The sequence below is a fragment of the Nannospalax galili genome, unplaced genomic scaffold (assembly GCF_000622305.1).
Source record: "Nannospalax galili isolate Female #2095 unplaced genomic scaffold, S.galili_v1.0 scaffold1956, whole genome shotgun sequence".
Lineage (NCBI taxonomy): Eukaryota > Metazoa > Chordata > Mammalia > Rodentia > Spalacidae > Nannospalax > Nannospalax galili.
Genome location: NW_008337307.1, coordinates 106,637 through 118,451, shown reverse-complemented (window position 1 = coordinate 118,451; position 11,815 = coordinate 106,637). Strand labels below are relative to the sequence as shown.

At 41.6% G+C, this 11,815-nt stretch overlaps 1 long non-coding RNA gene across 1 annotated transcript in view; it reads left to right on the top strand.

Moving 5' to 3' along the window:
- Positions 1-10,471, top strand: part of LOC115070242 — an 18,549-nt gene extending 8,078 nt beyond the window's left edge. The window contains exon 3 of the long non-coding RNA XR_003849436.1: positions 10,318-10,471. This is a non-coding gene — a long non-coding RNA (uncharacterized LOC115070242). The remainder of the gene's footprint in view (positions 1-10,317) is intronic.
- Positions 10,472-11,815: the final 1,344 nt, after the last annotated feature.

Below are 11,815 nucleotides of genomic sequence, written 5' to 3'. Positions count from 1 at the left end.
ATATATATATACAATTTGACCAGTGATATACACTGCTAAGGATATTCTCAAGGGAATTGAAGTCAGCGTGCAGTTGAGACCTGCACATCTGTGGTTTGCACATTTTTACTGTAGTCAAGTAATGGAATCAGTGTCGATCAATGGAAAGACAGGTAAGAGAAATATGGTTTATTATTTGCCATTATAAAGAAGTGAATCATATTGATTATTGGAAAATGGAGAGAACTAAAGATTGCCATGTGACACAAAATAAGTCAGATTAAGAAAAGCAAGGATTACATGTTTGCTTTAGAATGGGAACACAGATTTGGAAAAGGAAATTAAGTGGAATTACCACTTGGAGGGGGGCTTACAGTGAAGTGTAAGGGAGAGAACGTGATCAAAACATGGTGTGTGCATGTATGAAAATGTCACAGTCGCAATTCTTTTGTGTATGTTATTACTTAAGCTTAAAATAATGCAAAATCATGCCAATTAGCTTACAAAGATTGGCCCCCCAAAGGAAAATGAGGAGAAATTCAGTATAATGCAGGATTTGGGGACACCAAACCCAAAGAAAATGGGAGGCCATTAACATAATCCATGCAAAAATATCCTGCTAATCTTGATCTGGCTCACCTAGAGGGGAGAGAGCCTTGAGGTGCAAGGAATAATCTTTTCTGTTATAAAATTCTCTCTACATTTTGAGGTTCTCAATAACTTAGGACAGCCATGCTGTGCCATAATAAGAGGATTTCTATAAAGATCAAGGCTTACATTTAGCAATTGCATATCTAGAACACTTTTATAATTTGCATGCAAGCTATGCAAAGTATCTTATTTAACAATCCATAGTTTTTCCTCCACTGGGTCATTTCCATGATATACTATTAGATAATCCGATAATATTGACCTAGGGTAAATTTAGAATACTATGGCGCCAATTTTTAAATACTCCAAGAATAACTGGCTCCACTTTTATGAATGACTCTAGATTGCTCTGTGTCTCTTGAGGGAGAGTAACTGTCCCATGGTGGACCTGGTGGATGGTGAGGTCCCTGGATTGATGATCCAAGTGCATGTCCTTTGATGAGGATGCTTTTCACAACCTGGTGCTGCCCATGATGACTGAAGTCAATTTCACCTGGAAAAGCAACAAAAAGATGAGTCTCTTAGCAAACAATAAATCCATGAGAATGAGAAAGTAACTTAATTTAGGTCACATGTCAAATCAACAGCTTAGGCTGCTGACTACTTCCATGGCACAGAGGAGAATCTAACTCAGTGAGCATGCCACAATGGTGCCTTTCACTGAAGGACAGAACACTCTCTGAGGAGCATCAGAAAGCCCATGTATGAAAACTGACCTCACCCTGATAGAAATCTGAGGGCTCTAGTACGCCTGACTTGTGTACACTTCAGTGCAAACAAGACTGAACATTCCCAGGATAAAGCCAGATATAACAAGCAGGACCCCCACATCCCAGTTCTATCCTGGAGAGACATGAGGTGAAGTAGGTATTTAGCTGTGCATTGATCTCTGCTGTATCTGACCTGGTTATTTTTCTCTTGTTCATGAGTTCCTTGCTTCTCAGGAATTTTACTAATGACAGTGTTGTCCTCAGAAAGGCACATAGTAATTTGTATGCTGTTAAAATATCATTCCTACTGAAAGCTCTGACTGTCAATTATCACACAGAATCTCAGAAAGTGGCATGTCTGACTGGTCTGCTGAGCACATGGTGTGGCACATCAGCGACCTAAACCCAAACCTTTTTACCTACTCTCTGATCCATTTACAGAAATTGGACAGGAAATACTCCCCTAGTAGGAATATTTCCTCCTCCATCAGTAACAAATATCCTCCCTTTATTTAATGGCATAGACCTTCCTTAGTTTAAAGGTAGACTAGCATTAATATATGTTATATCATAAACACTTATGTTTTAAAATATCGTTAATGTGACATTTGATATCACCTCTGGTATTTCAAACTCATTTTATTTCTAGAGTGCATAACGACAAATTTCTAGATGTATGGTATACATATAATATAAAATGTATTAGGAAAGCAGGTTGAAACCAATTATTTTTCCATATTCATTAAGTACTACAAAATATGTTACTTCATTTACATAAAGTGTTGTCTTTTATTCTGAGGAGTGATCCGAACAAAGAACATATCATTATCACTTTTTTTCAGTGAGAATTACATGTTGGGAAAAGAAAGCCTTGAGCATGTAAGGAATCCACCCCAGATTCAGAAACTGCAGGCAGACCCAAAGGAATGGCACAACAGTGTTTAACTCTGGCTAATGCTCTACCACATCAACACACCAGGCTCTTCTGACTCATTCCCCCATCTTTGACACTGTCAGGTCCACATCTATCCTTTCATTCCCCAAGTCTTTTGCTTTTATTTCCTCAAAGCATGCAGACCCATGTCCGTTGTCATTTTTACATATCTTCACACATGTCACCTGAGTTCTCTTAGGGTCCCTTGCTCCTGGAGCTATTACACAAAGTAGATAACACATCTTTATCTTTAGCCTCCATTAGCTGTTAGTCTCCACTAGCTTTTGTCTCCATTAGCTTTTGTCCATGCCTCATGGGCCCACAGTCTTGCCCCAGGTTGGTAAATGCCCCCTCTTACATCTATGTGGGTAAGACACTGGGGCCATTTTTTCCACTCCACTTGCTTCCAGGATGGTGCCAACACTTCTCCCTCCATAGCTAATTCTCTGCAGCCAATTCCCTGCTGCAGACCCTGCCCCTCGGAGGAACATGTACCCCTCGGGACACACTCCATCCCTTCCTCTGGCTCTTACAATATTTCCACCTGTCTTCTGCTATGGTCTCTGAGCCTTGGAGGGGATGACAGATGTAGGGCAGTCTCTCTTGTATCATGGTGAGATAGTGACTTCTTGGGCCTCTCCATTATCTGTCTTCAAGCCATGGCCATCGATCTATCTCAGTGGTGTTTCTTCTACTACAATGACAAATGGAAAGAAGTAGACACATCTAAACATACATGAATGTAAATACAAATGCCTAGAGGATATCCCAGTAGGTGTACTATATTCATTAAACAGTATACTTGTAATGGCTTCCCTGCTAGGGCCTGTAGCCTTTCTCAACATAGGGGGTTGGCCTGGTCTATAGCACCAGATGTGTGTTCCACCCCTAGGAGCAGGCCTTATTCAATTAGAAATTTGTCGGTTGTACATATATCAGTTGAGCCATTATTGTACTTGCAGGCATTGCTTGGCATGTCTATAGTGTGCAGCACGTGGGGTCCATTTTTGAGTAGAATCATAAGGGATGCTTTCTTCCCCAGCCATCTTCATAGCCCCTTCTGGTACTATAAATGTCATCCATCCAGTGGCATGGAGTTTTTGGCTTAGTCTCAGCTCCATCCTTTCTTTCTCTCCTGCACTCACATCATGCAGTGTCTTCAGCAACATGGCCTTACGACCTTTCTAGTATACAACCAACATCAGTGGCAATAGCCTTGCTGAATTTGAGAGCCTCTAGGATCTCTATCTGACCAACAGCTCACGGTGGGGGGGCAACCCATCCCTGGTACAGTAGATTTTCTTAACAGTTGTATAGTTTGGGAGCCTCTGTTTTTATCTTACCCAACCATAAAACTCCCAAGAATCTTACAGTTATAGCTGGCCTTTGTTTCTTCAGGTATCTTTCAAATAGGTTTCACATCTGTAAAACATTCAAAGAAAGGTTAACATCATATATTAAATCAATTATAGACAAGGTATAACACAGCAAGGAAAGGTTTTATCCATTCGTATTAACTGTTTTCTCCTTGTTAGGTACCATAGCATGGGTACGAGGTATTAATTTGGTTAGTTCTTTACTGTCTTTAGTTATCTCTTTGGAGTCATTTTGTATTTGGGGGATTTTACATGGAGTATCTTTGTATTCTTTTATCCTTGATACACTTACAGGTGTTGGCTCCAGTTGCCTGACCCTGCACTGGGCTAAGGAGGCAGGGGATTTCTCTTGTCCCCACTGCACCTCTTCCTTGAGTCTGGCAGGCCCTGGGTCTGCCTCTTGACTGTAGCCGTATCTGTCATCACTCCATTGACCATACCTGGCTGCTGGGGAAGGCCTTGGTGGGAAAAACTGCTTCCACCCCTAGTATAGCCTTTATAAGGAGAGAAATGCACTTTATTTAATCTTTGGGGGTTCTTAACCACCCCTGGGATAGTTTTTATCCTTTGAATGCCTTGTGTAAACTGTTCTCTGGTTTTAAAGCCTTACAGAAACTCCTTAGTACCGAATTTGGTTTTCTATCAATTTTTTCTTTGGGAATTTGGGCTCAACATAAGTCTTGCCACATTTGCCTTCGAGTAACCTAAATGGACCATTTCTTCTGTCTGGTCTTCTTTATAGCTCTTGTAGAGTGTTCTGCTATTCTACAGACACGTTTTACACATTGGTCAGAGTCACTTAGATCTGCTAAAGGCTCTCTCACTTTACAAAGACCTTGTCCTGTTAAAGGGCTTAGGAAAACCATTAAATCTCCATACCATTCTTAAGGTCCCAGTTGAATTAAGCTTTCCTTTATATCTCTGGTGAGTACAGTCTTATCTGGCCCAGTGAATTGGGTATCATGTATTGCTTTTCTCATACCTAGTTCTCTCAGTAATGCCTGTCCCTCCTTTATAGTCCTCCAGCCTCTGTTAATTATGGAAGTTTCCTTTGGAGATGACCACGTATCTTTAATGCCTTCAACCAGCCACCCCATTAAGGACTGCCCCCCCCCATCGGCCTAGGTTGAACAGCCTATATTTTGCTTGTAAGTTTTTCCTAGTTTTAACAATTCCAATGTGGATTACTTCCTAGCTGCAGTGCTATTAGCTTCCTTTCCTTTCTGTATCAAAGGTTGAATCTGAGGGGCAGCCTTAGCCACTTTCATTTTTAGGTCGTTTCCTTTTTCATTATCTATCTTTTTTCTGGAGTCCTTGGACCTTACATAAGTTAAAAAGTCCCATTTTTTTTTTCTTTCAAGGTCTGCAACTGAATCTGACAGTACCTCCCTAGCTTCCCCAGCTTTGGGCAAATCTTTTATTATGCAAAGTGGCCACCACGGCCCCTCTCTGGGTTCTCTGCTTGTGTCCCAGGCCTGTAAAAGTTTTTCTAGTCTTTCTATAACCTTTAACAAATTTGCATATACCTGCAACTGGGCTATTTTCCCACATTTACACCACAGCTGTGGCCCACATTTTTCTTTCAAGGTCTGCAACTGAATCTGACAGTACCTCCCTAGCTTCCCCAGCTTTGGGCAAATCTTTTATTATGCAAAGTGGCCACCACGGCCCCTCTCTGGGTTCTCTGCTTGTGTCCCAGGCCTGTAAAAGTTTTTCTAGCCTTTCTATAACCTTTAACAAATTTGCATATGCCTGCAACTGGGCTATTTTCCCACATTTACACCACAGCTGTGGCCCACGCTTCTGCATGGCTGGCACCTTTTTAGTTACATATTTTATAATCCATTGTAAGATCCATATCAGCACGGCCATTAGCTCCCTAGCTTTTTCCAAACTCCCTCAGTTTGTCATTCCTAGCATGGTCATTCTGCCAGCTGTGACAATTTGTCACCAGTATTCTCTTAGGGTCCCTTGTTCCTGGTGCTATTAGACAAACCATCTAACACATCTTTATCTGAATTTTTCATAGTTTATATCCTGGGTAGGGGAAATAGAGTAACTTACAAAGGCAAACACCCAGCAACCCATTCTGTTCTGTGGCTCAGCGGCCCACCATTCCAGATCACTTCTGCACCCCGCCCACAGTCTCCATTAGCTTTTGTCCACACGTTGTGGGCCTGCAGTCTCACCCCAGGCCAGTAAATGCCCCCTCTCACATCCACATGGGCGAGACACAGGGACCATTTTTTCCATGCCACTCACTTCCAAGATGGCACCAATGCTCCTCCCTTCGTGGCTAACTCTCCGCAGCCAATTCTCTGCAGCAGGCTCCGCCCTCTTAGAGAAACAGGTAACTCTCAGGACACATATCATTATAATTAACTGAAAGCTAGTGCTCTCACTCTCAACGTTTATTCATTTTGATACATCTGGCTGTTCAGCACACAGATGCAAACAGCTTACTATTTTCTGAATCCCACACTCCTCAGCTCTCAGCTGTGCACATCCAAACAGAATGGCAAGCCCCTGTGAAAAAGTTGAGATTCATTCTTCATGAAAGTCAACATCCAGTTGTTAAATGTTGTAGGGATGGAGGGATGGTTCACTGAATAAAAGTGCTTCCTGCATAAGCATGAGGACCTGAGTTTAAATCCCAGGCACCCGTGTGAAAACCTGAACATGACTGCAAGTGCATGTAACTCTGGCATTGGGAGGCAGAGACTGTTATAGGATGGTGACTGCTGACAGGCAGTCTAAACACCAAACTTCCAGTTTACTGAGAGACCCTGTTTCAAGGCAATAAGGTAGAAAGTAGTGCTCTGGCCCCACATGCACACATGTGACTGTGTACAATCTACACACTCATGTGCATGGACGATGCACATAAACCCACACACCACATGCGCATGTACACAGACACCCACACACACACACACCCATTTAATAACATTATTTGTTTCTAACTCATGGCCATCTAGAATCTGAGGCCTTTTTAAGCCAGCATTTGACAATAATAAAGATGTAGAGCTTACAATTCCAGAAGAAAGTCACTCTTAAAGTTCTTTTAATCAGAGAGAAAAAAAAAAAAATCTACCAAGTAAACTGCAGAACCAGGTGAGCCGGAAAGACTGATCCTGTGACAACTGGAAAAGCAGTTTGTTCTTTATTCCTTCAGGATAGACTGTGATTTCTTTTCTTCTTTTTTTTTTTGGTCTTTTTGAGACAGGGTTTCCCTGTAGCCCCAGCTGGCCTGGAACTCACTATGTAGACCAGGATGGCCTTGAACTCACAGAGATCTGCCTCCAAGTGCTAGGATTAAAGGTGTGCGCCACCATACCCAGCTTGTGATTTCTTTTTAGGTAGATATGTTTGCCTTTTTCAATTGTGGACATGACTTGGATCTTTCCAAGTGCAAATTTAAAGCATTTTCTTGGCACCAGAATATTGTTATATTCAGTCTCCAACAAGAAAGTCAGGCATTCTTACTGTGTAGCCCTGACTGATCTGGCACTCCCTACATAAACCAGGCTTGTCTGGAATGCACAGAGATCTGCCTGCCTCTCGAGTGCTGGGTAAAGCTGTTTATAAATATTTATTTATTTATTTATTTATTTATTTAGTGTGTATGAGTGTTTTGCCTACATGGATGTAAGTGTACCACATGTGTCCTATGCCCATGGAGGTCAGAAGAGGGTATTGGAACGCCTGGAACTGTAGTTATGGATATTTGTTAACCACCATTTGGGTACTGGGATCCAAACCTGGGTCCCCTGCAAGAGCTGTCAGGGTACTTAACCACTGAATCACCTCTCCAGCCTCAGGTAATTATATTTTATTCAAGAAATTACGGCCTGTAGCTGAGCATAGCGGAGCATATGACAATGACAGCACTTAGGAGGCTGAAGCAGGAAGACCATGAGGTCAAGATAGTGATACCTGTCCTCACAAAACAATGAAAAAATGTTATAGAAAATGCTGAATTCCTACATGAATAAACTCATAGCTAATAGCTTGTCTAAAAGCAAACTAGCCTGAAGATTTTCCCCTCCATGGGAGAAATCAAGAAAAAAATATTTATGAGCCAGAGACTGTGGCATGAAATAAAAGTGTCTATTTATAGACAACAAACTAGCCTGTATATACAAAATAGAAGCAACACATACTCCCTCTCATAATATCACAGTCTCATTTGCTCAGGATTAGGCAATTCATTGCAAAGTCATGCATTTCAGAATCTGTCCCAGGAAGTTTCTCCCAGGTACCCCAAGGTCTGCACAGACAATGCACACTGTGGGAACGTGGTTCTCACTGCCCAACTGCATTACTGGAGACTCAGTCCCCCAAAGTGTAAAGAGATGAGAATATGTTACCGTAACGAATCTTCCTGTTCTGCGTTTCTTGCAGATGGTTTCTGTGATCGACTATGTATAGGATGCTGAGAGAGATATTACTTTAGCTTTATCGGTCAGATGTCACAGTTTTGAGTGTCAAAATCACACAACCCCATTCTAATTCTAAAGACAAGTCTTTTTTTAATATTTTATTTAATATTTTTATGTGTATGAGTGTTATGCCCACATGTAAGTAAGTGCACCCGTGTCATGCAATGCCCGCGGAGGACAGAAGAGGCTGTTGGATCCCCTGGAACTGGAGTTACAGACAGTTGTTAGCTGCCATGTGGGTGCTGGGCTTTGAACCTGGGTCTTCTGCAAGAACAGTCAGTGTTCTTAACCACTGAGCCATCTCTCCAGCCCTAAAGACGATTCTTAATTCCACTATATCGGTCAGTGTTCACAGACCTTGCTAATGAAATATGTGCTTCCATTTAGGAAAATTTGTTGACTACTAAACTGAAACTTCATTGGCTTATAGAAAAACCTGATTTAAGGGGGATAAATAGAATTATTTGCATAATTTGGTGTCTATTGTCTTTATTCCCACTTTTTTTCTCTCTCCCTCTTTTTGAGACAGGAACTCCATGTAGCCCCAGCTGACCTGGAACTTGCTACTTAGACCAGGCTGGCCTCAGTGTCACAAAGATCTGCTGCTTCTGCTTCCTGAGTACTGGGACTAAAGGTGTCAACCACAATGTCCACTCGGCTATCCCCTCATTTTATATAGGATAATTTTCTCACAGTGATATTTCACTCTCAATACCTTTAGCCTCCTCTTTCCTATTTCTACTGATTGGAAATGTCTATAAAAAGGCAGTGCACAATATTTCTGAGCCTATTTAAGTAAATCTGAGAGTAGAGACAATCTGTGATTTGCCCATATCTCTCAAATTACATCATTCAAAACCAGCTAAAAATTCTAGCGTGGCCAAGCATAGTGGCCCATACCTTTAATCCCAGCACTTGGGAGGCAGAGGCAGGTGGATCCCTGTGAGCTCAAGGCCAGCCTGGTCTACACAGCTAGTTCCAGGCCAGCTGGGGCTGCAGGGAGACCCTGTATCAAAACAACAAAAATAATTCTAGCATGGACAGGGAAGGGCTTCTGAGACCCCATTCCTATCTGAGGAGGAGTTTTTGGCAATTGATGGCTGCTGTAGGGTCACTTTTCTTGGGGGGTATGAGGACTGTTAGGTTGCCCATGCTCCAGGGGATGGCTCCACATCTACTTCCATAGGGGCAGTACTAGCTAGACTCAGTAGACTATTTAAAAAACAAAGAGGACATGTAGTTGGATGAGAGAGATATGCTAGATAGAGCATTGTGAGAGTTGGAGGGGACAGAATGAGACATGGATATGATCAAGATACATTGTACATATGTACAAAATTTTCAAAGAATAACTAAAAGTATTTTTAAAAACATTAATGAATCTTACATACTTTATAGTCCATGCTAAATGACAAAGAAAGCAAGTATATGGTCCTTTCCGCTCTGAATATTCTTGTTCCTCTACGGCCCTTTCCAATGTGGGCCAGCATTATGGTGGAGAACTGCAAACCTTCATTTCTTCCCTTCCTGGACAGCATAACAATTTATGGAGAGTTTTCCTCAAGATGGACACCTCTGTCCTGCCCTGTTGTCTGTCTACACCCGTACCAATAACTAATCACTCAATCTGTCCTTGGTTTTTTCTGTTTCAAATCTGTGAAAAAGAATGCTCTACTCTTTACCAAGTTCTAAAGTTTCTGCATATGCTTTTCCTAAAATTTCTAAATTATTTCATCAAATTTTAAATTAACATATAATATAACAGATTTTATCATGATATTTTCATGCATGTTTCATTATTCTTTTTCTAATTTGCCTTCCTCTTCCACTACTCCTTCCCATGCCCTTCCTCCCTTCTGACTGATTCACTTCCTTCTGCAACATAATCCCTCCTTCTTTCCCTTTCTTAAGCCCTTTCTTTCCCTTTCTTAAGATCCCCCCTCTTTTGTGGTTCCCTTTCCCATTTTATGACACCCCCACAGTTATACAAATACTTATATGTACATATATAATTTTAAATCTAGGTTCCACCTCTGAGAGAAACCATTTGCATTGTCCTTCTAGGTCTGGCTTATTTCACTTACCATAATAATGGGAGGTTCCATCCATTTCTTTAGAGCTGAACAAAATTCGATTGACTGTGTGTACCACATTTTATACATTTATCTGTTGATAGATATCTAAGTGTTCCCATTTAGTTGAAATGTGATGGTCATTCTTTTCAGGTGTGGAGTTGTGTGTCTGTTTGAGCCTGTGTGGGGACCCATGAGGGAAGCAAGAATAAGGATCAGCCCCAGGAGCCTCTGATGGAGAACAGGTCTGGCATGAGAAGAGAGAAGAGAAGATTCTACTATTTTAAAACAGGGCCCCACTTTACTCAGAAACACAAGGTGAAAAGTCACTTATAATAATACGGAGTTAGTTTTGCCATTTCAAAGATGTTAGGGATCAGGTTTAATTTCTGTTTTAAAATTTATTTTTATTGAATTTGTGTGTATTTCATATAGAAAATCATCTTTAGACTCCCTTTCACTTTGGCACCCTCCTGTACCCGCGCCCCCACTGGCGTTCACACATTCTGTAATTTCTTTTAAGGCCTATCATGTAAAGTTAGTGTCCCCAGATGTTCCTCAGTGCAAATTCATCCACTGGGATCTAGTCAGCATATCTAGAGTCCCTCCCTAGGGACTGTCAACAATTCTTCGACTGAGATTGGGGCCTGCTGTTCATTTCCAGTTCTGTGCTAGGTTTTTGTTTGCTTAAGTTTGCATGGGTCTTGTGTATGTTGACACCGTTGCTGTAGGTTTGTATGAGAAGTATCCCAGGAGCCTATAGGACTATTTCTATATGGTCCTAGATCTTACAATCTTTCTGCCCCCCTTCCACACTGGTCCCTGAGCCCTGGGTGGGTGGATTTTAATATAAGAGTCCTGTCCAACTACTCACACTCTGTAGGCTCTTATTCTCTGTGTTTTGGCAATTTGTGACCTTTTGCGTTCCTGGCCCTCTTTTGCATGAGTGAACTTCATTGATGAGACTTGAAAGATGCATTAGTGTTCTCTTTATCCCTTGTTCTATGATCCATGAGCCTTAGGTGTAGAAGTTGCATGCTAGATGTACCACTTAGGCTTGGGCAATTCACAGACAATCTCTGTGTATGACCAGTTGTGGTACTCTGTAATATCTCTGTCTCTTGAAAAAGAAACTTCTTTGATAGGTGGTGACTGGGATACTTGTCTATAGATTTAAGGATCTATATTTTGCACACAGTAAGAAATTATATTTGTCTAGGGATGTGGCAGCCTTGGAGTTTTCTCTAAGATCTTTGACCTCTCCAGCTATGTGTATTTGGCTAGGTTTACAGTACCACACACGAGTTTCCTCCCATTGAGTGGTCTTTAAGTTCAATCAGGTAGCTGTTGATTACCCCCAAGATAAAACTGCTATTACTGCACCAATGCCGTTTTCTATGCTGGTCATTGATGTGGTTTTTTGGCCTTGAAGCTGGGGTTGGACCCTTAATTGATGTTCTCCCTTAGCAGCTTACATGGTGCTCTCCAAGCTATGAGAGCTAGCCTTCAGGGGAGGTGGCTTCCGGGTCATTCCTAACTCTGTTGCTCTAAATCCTGTGCCTAAATTATGTTCTGTCGTCAGTAATAGGGTTTTACCATCAATTTGTCAAGTTCTGTGAGGTAATCAAGGACTGTGGCAATGGCCTATGCA